The 12,816-nt window shown below is 39.7% G+C and overlaps 1 protein-coding gene across 3 annotated transcripts in view; it reads left to right on the top strand.

Annotated features, from left to right (window-relative positions):
- The first annotated feature begins 7,561 nt into the window (after positions 1–7,561).
- The window catches only part of FRMPD4 (FERM and PDZ domain containing 4), a 746,993-nt gene continuing 741,738 nt past the window's right edge, over positions 7,562–12,816 (top strand). For all 3 annotated transcript variants that reach the window (XM_033107952.1, XM_033107961.1, XM_033107999.1), the window contains exon 1: positions 7,562–7,790. The gene's annotated coding sequence lies outside the window, so the exon portion shown is untranslated. The remainder of the gene's footprint in view (positions 7,791–12,816) is intronic.

Genomic DNA, 12,816 nt, shown 5'->3' with positions numbered 1-12,816 from the left:
GCAATATCTCTTAGCAATTAGAAGGAATGTACTGGATTTGTACATGGCAACATGGGTAGATCCTAAAATCAGTGCCGTGTGAAAAAAAAAAGTCAGGAGAATGATGTGGGTTAAGATCCCAATACCATGCGTGTACCATAAAGTACACGTCACAAACACACTCCTAAATGCCATACAAGGTCATATACAAATAAAAAAATACACATCAGAATGGTGGCGTGGAGGAATTGGAATAGAAAAGAAATAAATGAAACAAAAAGGCCTTGTAGAATCCAGTGATGAAAATGTGCTATATACTGGGGAGCTTAATTCTGAAACCCCATATTAAAATTGCTTAGTGAGCTAATTACACAGTAGGCCTAGTTTTACCTAACTAGTTATACCTGACTCTAGTGCAGGCTTTCTCAATCTCAACACCATTGACTTCTTGATCTGGAACATTCTTCATCATGGATGGGGGGGCGGGGCTGGTGTAGGCATTCTAGGAAATTTAGCAGCATCCTGGCCTCTACTGACTAGATGCCAGTAGCATCCCTTCCCCAGTTGTGTCAATCCAAAATATCTCCAGACATTGCCAAATGTCCCAGGGGGCACGGAGTCACCCCTGCTAAAGAACCACTGACTTACAGAGTGGTGATGGCGAAACTCAGGATGGGCTTCCAGAAGAATAGTCTTACTTTAATGTGGTGGATGAAGTTATAGGTTAAAAAAAAAATCTGTATTTGGTGTGAGAAAGGTCTGTCCAGGCAGAGAAGCAAAGAAAGAAGTAGAAAGAACTAAGGAGCAATAACAGTCAGACCTCTGTACCACTAACAAACCAGTGTTCCCTTTCGAGGGCACTCACCATTGGAAGACAAGCATATTTCACTTGTAATGAAGTTAGGAAAAAGCACTTCATTAAGTTTTGTGTGTGTGTGTGTGTGTGTACATATATACATAGACACACACACACACATATATAATTCTTCATTTAATCAGTCATAAGAAGGTAGTATCCTAAATATTCTTCTTTCTTCCCCAGTTGGTTCTAAGTACAGTGAAATATACTTTTCTTTTTGAGTCATCTTCTAAGTAGGTAGTCCATAATTTGACAGAATGAAAGAATACTAATTCTTCAGGAGCAATTTGGGAACGTTCTATCATATAGTGGGTATTCCATAAATAATGACTAGACAACATCTCCCGTGATTTTGTCTGCTCTGTGGTAGGTATTTTAATCCATTCGTGTGTTCTTGTATTCTGTCACTTGTAATTTATGTCCCTTTGGAAAAGTAGATCTTAGGTTTAAACATATTATTAGCATTCCTTGAAAACGTGTTTTGTAAACATCCCAGCAATTCTGTGTCCACGACATGTTTATGATCAAATTGGAAGATGGTAGAAGAGGTAAGGAAAAGGGGAATGAGGATGTTACAGCTTTCTAAAACTCTGACTGGTGTTAATTGAAAATGAAGGTACTTTATTCCCTTGTCATTTTGATGTATCTCTGAATTTTTGTAAACGGATTTTCTTTTAAGCTTCAGAGATTATAAACTATGCAATATTCCAGCTCAGCTGTTGTAATTGATTAGCCACGTCTTCCATTTTAACAGTGCAGTGGCTAGGGTGAAAAATAATAGATTACAGTTCCAGCCTTCTAAATTGAACTTCAGTCTTTTGCTTTTCAGCCTGGGACAAGAGTTTCCTTAGACCATCTAGGTTTCTCTTTGACATCAGCGTTTTCAAGTGTAATGCATACTTAATTTTGCAGAAACTATCTTTTTACTGCAGTCTATGAATATGTGCTACTTGGTTTTTGGTTAGTTCCTACACTCAGGTAGATGGGTAGAAGACCAAAACAAGACCTCTTTATTTTTAGACAATTGGTTAGCTCCAGGTCAATAAATGCATCTGAAAGAAAATAACTTTTCTCAGATAACAGAAAAACTTTTATGAAAATGAATTATTATCCCATAAATTTGAATATGTTTATGTGGAATTACAGCATTTTAAAGAAAATTCCCATTCAGATATATATCTCAAACACCAAAATGAGAAGAAAAAAAAAGGCTTCAATGTACCAAAATTCCTGTATGAGCTGCCTGCCCAGTTTTCTGTAAGGTACGAAACTTTTTCAACTACAATTACAAAAATTAAAAGCTGAGTTACAATTTTAAAGTAATGAAAACCTGCAGATCTTTGAGTTCTTTAAACTGTTCTCAAAGACAAGCTTTCTGAACAACTTATTACTACTGGTTAAACATAATTTCTCAACCTCCATCCAGAGTGATGAGTGATAGGGGAGTGATGGCCTCTTACCTGGACCAGGTTTGGAATCTGCAGGGTGGAACATGGGATGCTGAGAGCCAGGTGGTCAACTGAGATCCAAGCCCAGGGGGAAGCATCTGAGCTTCCAACTCCTTGAACTTTCCCTCAAACAGCAGGGCCAGAGGGTTAGAGGTGGACTAGGCAGAGGTCAAGACTTCACAGTTCAGAGCCCAGTAAGGATAAGATGGGAGGTTTGGAACAAGGTAGAGGGAGAAACCATTGTAAAAATAGCTCCTTGCATGCTCTCAAATTGTCCTCCAATTCAAGTTCATGGACACAGACCCCAGTTCTAGGGAGAGTGGACTAAAGTAATAGAGAGCTTGTTAGGATTGCCCGAGGGGCTCACTGGAGAGGCTTAGGGGGCCACAGAGCCAACAACATTTTCAGAGGGGACCACGGCCATCGGGACACAGAGCCCCACAGAAGACTACTGAGGGCCACACAGCTGTCCCAATAGAACACAGGCATAAGATGCCATGACAGGTGGCACTACATTGATGAGGATAGGTGAATGACAAAGAACCCTGTTTGCTCTTCCTCATGGGAGCTCGTGCCTACATACTGTCCATGCTGTTCTAGCCCACAGAAGCATAGCTCAAAATGTTCATTTCCTGTTATTATATTCTGCCTCTTATAGAAGGTGGACATTAATAACACAGTGTTAGAACAGTTACTGTAATTCCTTAGGATATTGCAGTATTTGGAGCCTTTGAAAAAAATCTACCTTACATTCTAAAATCTTGACTGTCCTATAAGGATTCTGGAAAATTTCTTATGAATGGGAAGACATGGAAGCATCAATGTATGTTACGTGAAGAAGAAATTTCTATTAAGGCATAATGTACAGGAAGTAAAAAGCAAAGACCTTAAGTGCACAGTTCAGTGAGTTTTAACAAAGCAATACATCCACGTACCCATCGCCTCTATCAAGATATGGAACATTTCTGTCTCCCCAGAAAGATCTCTCATGTCCCTTTCTAGTCAGATCTACCTCTGATTCTTCCACCACCAACCCCAGGCCAACGTACTGATCACTCCACGTACTGATTTTGAGATTCATTCATGTCATTGCATGTTATCAGTAGTCCGTTCCTTTATATTGCTGAGTAATATAACGTTGTTTGAATATACCACAATTTGATTATGCACTCACTTTTTGATGGACATTTGGGTGTTTCTAGTTTTTGGCTACCATGAATAAAGTTCCTGTGAACATTTATATGCAAGTCTTTGTGTAGACATATGTTTTCATCTCCACTGGGTAACCATCCAAGGAGCGAAATACCTATAAGTAAGACTATGGAAAGTATATGAGAAAGTGTCAAACTCTTCCAAATATGTCACACCATTTATATCCCCACCAACAGTGTATAAGCATCCTGTTGCTCTGTATCCTGGCTACCACTTGTTAATGCTAACCTTTCCATTTAAACTAACTGGGTTTATAGTAGCATCTCATTGTTTTAATTTGCATTTCTTGATCACTAATGACACTGAGTATCTTTTCATGTGCTTATTGGCCATCTATCTATAATCTTCTTTTGTGAAGTGTTATTTTCAAGGCCCATTTCAAAACCATAGTTGTTTGTCTTTTTTATTGTTGATTGTAGCAGTTCTATTTAGCATCCGGATTCGCGTACTTTGTCATGGGTTGTGTATTACAAATCTGATCACAGCCTGTGGTTTGCCTTTTCATTTCCTAATGGTGTCTTTTGGTGAGCAGAAGCTTTTCATTTTGATGAAATGCAGTGTATCACTTTTTATTTTATTGTTAATGCTTTATGGGTCACGTTTAACAAAATCTTTGATTACGACAACATCAAGAAGATATTTTCCTATGATTTTTCTCAAGAAATGTTAGGGTTTTTGCATTTACATTTAGGCCTATGATCTTATGAAGGTATTTCTATTTACTTCTTACATAAAAATCTGTCAGAGACATGAACAATTTGTTTCACAAAACATCTCTTTGTGAAAATAATGGCATGCAAAACATATGTCCTAAAAATAAGTTATTCAGAGTGTCCTATTGAGTTGCAATCCTGTATCGGTAAGCAAGTGATTTAGAAAATCAGCTGTCTTTCAGTCTGTTGCTAATTATTATAGAACTCGCTTTGTAATAACATGGGAAAGTGTATCTGGCTGAATTCAGTTTTGCTAACAAAAGAATGTGCGGTCTTCTACATCCATTTCTTTGACACAGATGCATTTTGCAATTCGAAGTAATTTCTTATCAATGGCATATTGTTTCTAGAAGTCACTATGGTTTTGGAAATGTCTACCCTCAGTGTCTATAAAGAACAACTCATCAGCCTTTTTCTTTTCTGAGTGGCACGCGGTGAACTGTCCAAGAGGTGCTGAGGGTGGTCTGTGTCAGCATCAAGGCCACCAGTTACAGATCATCTCCATCTTGATTTCCAAGCAGAAACTGCAGGAAAGTTCAGTTGGCAGATGGAAATGTTTCCCTCCCTTCCTCTTTTTTCCATTCATCAAACATCTGAAGGCACCTCTGGTGTCCTGGGGTAGTACACGTCATTAGAGGAGCACCAAGGATGCTTCTTGACCATTCAATATAGTTTTCTTATTAATGTTTACCTACATGAAATCTGTGAATAAATAGCTTTATCAGTCAAAGTTCTCTAGAGACACAGAACCAATAGGATATATTTGCATATATGTGTGTGTGTGTACACACACCCACACTCGCCCCCACACACACACAAAAGAAATTTATTCTAAGGACTTGCCCCACAAAATTGTGGGGCCTGGCAAGTCTGAAATCTGTAGGGCAGTCTGGCAGGCTGGAAACTCAGGCAGGAGTTGATGTTGTAGTCTTAAGTTCTAAGTGTATAGGGTAAGCCACCAGTCTAGAAATTCAGGCAAGATTTCTCTGTTAACAGTCTTAAGGCAGAATTCCTTATGCTCCAGGAAACCTCAGTTTTTGCTCTTAAGGCCTTCAACTGATTGGATAAGACCCACCCACAGTACAGAGTGTAATCTCCTTTACTTAAAGACAACTGATTGTAGATGTTAATACCATCTACAGAATACCTTCACTAAGTTAGTATTTGACCAACCAAGCAACCGTAGCCTAGACAAGTTGACGCATAAAATTTAATCATCACAATAATATTTGGCAGATTCTTGACTATTAGGTCATTTGGAACCAAAATATTTTACAATAAAGCCCAATTTTTTCAAAAGCAATATAATTTATCAGAAATCTTGTCATAGAGGATTGCATGCATTCAAAGCTTTGTATAATGAAAATATTGTTGCTTACTTGAAAGTAAACAATGTCTACCATAGGCATACAGTAGTGGCTTCGTTTCTATAGAAATGGTAAAGGGGGCGTAGGGTCCTTTCACTTAGATCCAGGTAGCAAATACACTTAGCAGTGAATACCCCAAGCCTTATCGTTTCTTCTGGAAATAAAGCTTAAGTGTTGAAACTGATAAAAACCAGACTGTTCTGTGTTGGAGCTAGAGCTCATTCTGCCCTTGCCTCTCTCCCGGAGCCCCAAAGGCTTTTCAAACTCCATCTTGTCTGTGAAACCACCAATGTTTCATCTTACACAAACTTTCTACAGGGATAATACCACCCTGTGGGTGGCTGGAAGCTGCTAGGCCTCCCTCCTGGGCTCCTTTCTCTACCCTTACCCCGTCAGATCAGAGACTTTATCCAATCTCATGGTTTTGGATACTATCTGTATGCTGATGACTTGCAAATTTATTATTCCAGCCTAGACTTTTCTGCAGCCCCCGCAGGCTCAAACTTATGATGTTGCTATTTGATTGTCTAAAGGGCATCTAACCATTCTGGTACCCAGTTCCTGGGGAGGGGGAGGGAGACGGGGGTTGGCTACACCACCAAGCAATTCTCTGAGAAACTATGTTTTTTAAATGGGACTTGAAAATACACTTCACAAAAGTTTATAGGTAGATGGCCAATAAGACCATGAAAAGTCGTACAATTTCAGAGTATTTAGAAACTTACAGCAATTAGAGACATTGCGTGTCTTTTCATTCTAATAATTTTTTGAAAGACTTGTATTTTGAATGTGTTTTTTATTTCATGTTTTCTAGTGATTCATTGTTGTTGTATTTACAAAGGTCTTGTTTTGGACATTTTTAAACATTTTGTTTTTCACCACAGAAGTTTGAGAGACACTATTCTACAGCAAGAGGCTGACAAACGACAGCACTTGGACTGGCTGCCTGGTTTTGCAAATAAAGTTTTATCGGCACACAGCCATACCCATTTATTTCTGTACTATCTATGGCTGCTTTTACATTACAGAGGCAGAGTTGAGTAGTTGTGACAGAGATCATTTGTCCCACTAAGCGGGAAACATCCACTATCTCACCCATTATGGGAAAAATTGGCTGACCCCTGTTCTGCTCTGTCTCCCCAGCTGGATTGAGCTCCAGTGGCTCACAGTGATAACGTGCTTGCTGACATACCTTCTATCACGTTCTTTCCCCTCCCTGTCACATTTTCTCATTCCTTGCCAGGGTTTCCTAGATCTCCCAAATGAACACCTTGTACTCACATTCTTGACCCAAAGTCCACTTCTGGGGGAACCCAACCAATGTGCACATGATGTCCTTATTTTTCTAATCCCAGGCCAAAATGCTAGCAGAGTAGGAACCACTTTCTAGTGTCCACCTCAGCACGGCAGTTAAACTATCACACGTATATCAATTATAATTAAAAATAAATAAAAAATAGTATCAAAAGAAAGTGCAAAAAAAAAAAAAAAGCTATCACACTGCACCCCTCCCCACTGTCCCGGGTCTTCTGCAACACCCTGTGAAAATTCAACTCTGTGGGCATGAATTTTTCTGATTCATTTGCTCTCACCACGGGTGCTGGAGGAGAGGATAAAGAGGAGGGTGAGGAAAGAAAATCCCCTCTTGCCCTACATAGGATACTCCCTTGTGACATTAGCAGCCTGCTTGGAGTCAATCCCCAGGTGTCCATGCACCTGAGTAGAGGCCAGTTGTTTTCAGCCTCAGAGGACGTGCCCAAGTCATTGCCCACCCTCACTTTGTCACTGCTGCTTTCATTTGTCTCTGCCTGCTCCTCCTAATTACTTGGGTCATTCCAGATTTTAATTCTGTCTTCTAAAGTGTAACACCGCCATAATTAGGCCATATGTTAATTAGCAAGATGACGTCTTGTCACTCGTGAGAGATGTGGATCATCCCAGAAAGTGCCATAGAAAGGGGAGTGAAGCGGGAAGAGGAAGTCTGAGGAGGCTGCAAGTAACTCTGCTAAGCCCAAACTGACTAGAGAACAGGAGAAAATGGCGGGATGCAAGAAGGGGAGAGGATGGGGTCACACAAAGAAAAAGGGCTAGAATTGACCTCTTTTGCACTCCAGGAATGAGATGGAAGCCAGGAGGCATGTCTGATGCCAAGAAGCCACCAGGGATGGCAGAATCTTCTGAAGGACAGGAGGTGGACAGGGCTGAGGTCAAGGTGAGTGTCAGGCATACTCCCAACTCTGATCCTAGATGCCTGTGGCGATGCTGTTCAAAACGCAAGGCTAAACTCGGCCTCTATGGCCACTCTAAGTGTCCTCCAGGAAATCTGAAGGAGTAGGGTTCTGGTAGCCTGGGGACTGTTTCTATCTGCTATTTGTTAACTGAATGTTGGCTCCCCGTTTTCTGTTAACTGAACTTATTTTCTGACATTCTTGGGATAAGAAAGTTGGAAAGAGGATTGGGCAGGATATGATAATTTCCTATTTCAGATAGTGTCACTTTATCACTCGGGAGACAATTTTCCAGGAAACTGATTACTCAGGGAATTCATGATGGGGTGCAATGACGTGAATTGTAAAGATATTAACCTCCTTGCAGTCTGCTGTCAAAACATGATGTGATGAGAATTTGTTCTGTCATCACCCAACTAATGGATGAAAGGGGCTAGGATAGTTGTTTTACGTCGTGTATTTGCCTGCATTTCAAAAGGCATTTGACACAGGAACTCTCAATGCATACCAAAGGGGAAATTTTGAAGGTAAAGTTTGTGTTAATGATAATATTAGTAAGTATTATTATTGTCATTGCTGATATTTGTTGAGTTCCTAGTATATTTTAAACCTGTACAGGCATTGCTTCTAACACGTCTGACAACCCTTCAGGGAAAGTCTTATGATCCCCATTTAATTTCAGGTTCACAGACATTGAATCGTACTCAAAGATCACACTGTCAGATGAGTGAAAACTGAAATCCATGTTTGTTTGTTTGTTTTTCTTGAAATCTAATGTTTGAGCTCTTGTCAGTAGACCAGGGTCACTATACTTTTTCTGTAAGGGGCCAGATAGTAAATATTTTCAGTTTGCCAGCCAGATGGTGTATGTTGTGACTATTCAGTTCTGCCGCTGTAGTGCATAGGCAGGCAGAGACAATACCTAAATGAATGAGTGTGGCTATGTTCCAATAAAACTTTATTTACAGACACTAAAATTTGTTTTTAATATATTTTTCACATGTCATGAATTATTATTGTTCTTCGGAACTTTTTCCTGTTTAAAAATGGTAAAATCATTCTCATGGGCTGTACAAAAACAGGTGGCAGACCCGGTTTGGCCTGCGGGCTGTAGTTTGCTGACCCCTGTACTATAGGAAACTGTCTATCTAACAATGACTTAGGAAAATAATGATGCGAAAGCAACTGAGCTACATATTTTACGTAAGGGAGCCAAGTCAGCTACAGGAAAACGTATCAGCCCTGAAGCTGTAACAAACAATAGTTCTCATTCTGGCTCTCCCATCACAAGAAGTGTATAAATTTAGGTCCATCTCAAAAGCTTCTGAGTCTTCCTCTCATCTCCCAGAGATAGATCCCTACAGTTCCATCATTCTTTGATTCTAGTCATAGTATGCATGCATCGAATGATTTCCATAAAATCAGAATTCGAATCTGAGACAATTCCTTGGATGGTGCCAGATTTCAATCTCCAGTCCTGCCTTTTCTCCCAACTCCAGGTTCTTATATGCAAGTGTCTCCACTTACTGTTAGGTGCCTCGAACTTCACTTGTTCACAAGCAAACTCTTGCCCACAAACATGTGAACAAGTGAAGTTTGAGGCACCTAACAGACATAAGTGGAGACAGTTGCATATAAGAACCTGGGGTGGGGAGAAAAAGCAGGACTAGAGATTGAAATTTGGGAGTCATCAACATGTGGATTGAATCTGGGTATATGATAGCATTGAATAAAATCTTTTAGGGCAAACTTTCCATTGGCATTTGGGGTCAGATAATTGTTTGTTGCGGGGCAACAAAAGGCTGAGGATGGTCCCCAAGGACTCCAACTGTGGAGGTCAGAAAGAGGAGGAAGAAATAGGAAAAGACACTGAAAAGGAGTGGCCAGTGAAACAAGAGAAAAACTCAGATGTGGGGTCCCAGCGTCCCAACTGTTTGGGCTGGACTTGGCTTGATAGTTGATGAAAGGCAGAGCGTTACAAGAAGTAATGGTCCATAGCTCGGGGCTGAGCCGCAGTGAACTCCACCATATTTCCTTTATGGGAATCTCCCCGCCCCAGTGGCAGGACGGGCACATGAAGCATTGAGGGCATACATTTTCTAACTGCATGGAGCCTGAAGATAGCGAAACGGACAGTGTTTTCTAGTGGGGAATTAAACGAAATCGGAGGTTACAAGTAACATTTAGAAACCAAAGGTAGAGACATGTTTCTTCTTGTTTTATTTTTAGAAATAATTCCTGGAGGATAAATATTGTTTGGGTTCAGAAGAAAAACAAGAGCAGAAATAGAGTTGCTATGGTTTTGAGGGAATGCAAAAGGGACTTCCGACCTGGAGCTTTTGCCATTCTGGGCTGCAGGGTGGATCCTCTTTGCTGTGTGATCTCTTCACTCACTTCATGCCTCATGGTAGTTAACAACAACCAAAAAAGTGAACAGATTGTGAACTTTCTCTTTATACGTCTAAAACCTGAAGAGCTATGACTTATTAAAGGTACAATATAAAGGTTAAGACAACCAACTCCTCATATGGAAATTAATGACATTACACAAGAGTATCTCTAGCCACAGGCCTGATACCGAAGGACCAAAAGGAGAGGGAAATGCTTTGTCTTCTATTGTTAAGTCTTCTCACTCCAAAATGGAAATAATCCATTTATCTCATGAGATTATTATGTAAAAGTGCCTAACAGTGCTCAGGGCATAGTTGGGCTTTCATCAATGTTTAGAAATAATAACAACGCGTATCCTGGTTATGGTGATCATTATGCCCGTCTACACATGCAATAAAATTCCATAGAACTGGACACTGCACCCCCACCCCAAGAAAGTGCAGCCAAAGAGTATAATCCACATAAGATTATTAGTTGAGTGAACAGTATTGTATCAAATCCATGTCAGTTTTCTGGTTTGGGCGATGCACTATAGTTAGGTAAGATGTTCTCATTTGGGGAAGCTGGGTGGAGGGTACACAGAACTCAATTTTTGCAACTTCTTATGACACATTATTTCAAATAAAAAAGTATTTAAAAAGAAACAAATAATTAGATGCCGAAAGAGATTGAAAAGGCTCTCTGTTTATGATTATTGTGCAGCTCAGGATCATTTGGTTTTGTGGTCAACTTTACCTTGTAGGTTCATTTTTATTTTAATGAACCTGAGTAAGCCAAATATCCCGAGTAAGCCAACCGATCAGGTTTTATTTAAAAATGGTGAAACACAATGTAATCACTATAGTTTAGGTTAATGCAATAGGTTATATTCCAGATCATGAACCTAAATTGATCTTAATTAATATGCAGTCACAAAACCCAATGATAGGTAAAAGTTTAAAATTAAACAGGATTTCCATTCAGTCTCCAGTTTTGGCATATTTTAGTTTTGCATAGTCCAGGACTCATCTAAGCTTGCCAAAGAGTGAAGTTTTCACACAACACATCCTTAAATTCCCTGAGAAGTAGAAAGTAGAGGTGGCTTGCCTACTTTTTTAGGTGAGAATTTCTACTTCAGCAGACTTTGGGGAGGGCAAGCCTCCTCTATCTTGCTGATATGCCTAAGATGTGATCTATTTATATTACAAACCATATGCAGAACCTGGCAAGACTTTCTGTAAATGAGCTCATGGCTCTGCCCTAAAATAGGAGGCTGGGAGGGGGGCACCAAAGACATTAGGGACCTTTCACAACCATTATGCCTCTTGGTGCTGATTGAACAGGAAGGATGAACAAAATCTATGAGTTCGGATAAAAAGGATAAATAATAAATACCTGTCAAGGGGAAACAAGATGCTCTCTCTCCTTGGTCTTTGCAGGTCATCAAAGTCAAGTTATTAATGACTTGAGTACTTTTTAATGGGTTTTCCTTTTTTGTGTATTGTACAAATTGCAAGTACAGATAATTTCAGATTTGTCTTACTGATGGGCCTCCTTCAAAGTGTGATGAGTTTTATCTAGAGCTTCATTCAAAGCAACCAGTATTTATAGAACATTTATCCAGTGTTAAGTCATTAGATTTGTCTGTAAAGGAATAGAGTAGAGCACTTGCCCACCTCAAAAGGCTCCCAGACAAAGACGAAAGATGAGAAAACAAAGAAGTGTCTTACAAAATGACAAGCACAGGAAGGGAGACACATACGAGGTTCAGAAAAAGGTATAAGGGGAAGGTCATGGACTGTTTAGAACAGCGTGGCTTAAACTGGGCCTGCAAAAGGATGTATTCTCGGGGGGTGTTGAATGTGCTGAAAGTAGTTTTAAATTTTGTGTTTTCATTTAGATGGACATTGTATGTTTACGTATATACATACTTTCTCTAGTTATCTGGATAAGTCTGTGACTTTAAAAAAAAATTATTTTTTTTGTAGTAAGAACATGAAACATGAGAGAAATCTACCCTCTTAAATTTTTAAGTATACAATGGAGTATGGTGAGCTATAGGTACAGTGTTGTACAGCAGATCTCTAGAGCTTATTCATCCTGCATAATTGAAACTTTACATCTGTTGACTAGCAGCTCCTGGTTTCCCCTGCCCCTAACCCCTGGTACTCACCATTCCATTCTCTGCTTCTATGAGTTTACCTACTCTAAGTTCTTCATATCAGTGAAATCATATAGTATTTGTCCTTCTGTGACTGGCTTCTTTCACGTAGCATAATGTCCTCCAGGTTCATCTATGTTGTCACATACTGCAGGATTTCCTTCCTTTTTAAGACTGAATAATATTCCACTGTGTATACACCACATTTTTTTTTATCTATTCATCTATCCATGGACATTGAGGTTGTTTCCACATCTTAGTTTCTGTGAATTGGATGAGCCTGTATCTTATTGAAGACTCACAGCCACATGATTTTAGTGCATTTGCATCAATGGACTGTCCAAACGAGTGTTTTGCTTTAGTTTGAATAGAGGGAAGTGGGTAAGAAAATGGAGTCATTCCAGAGCCTACTGTAGTTGGGAATGTGGAAGTCAAATAACCTAGACTAGAGCATCAGTGGCATATTCTGAGTTCTAGTG

Source organism: Rhinolophus ferrumequinum, chromosome X (assembly GCF_004115265.2).
Source record: "Rhinolophus ferrumequinum isolate MPI-CBG mRhiFer1 chromosome X, mRhiFer1_v1.p, whole genome shotgun sequence".
Classification (NCBI taxonomy): Eukaryota; Metazoa; Chordata; class Mammalia; order Chiroptera; family Rhinolophidae; genus Rhinolophus; species Rhinolophus ferrumequinum.
Note: the sequence above shows the minus strand (reverse complement) of the source record. Positions and strands in the feature narration are given on the sequence as shown.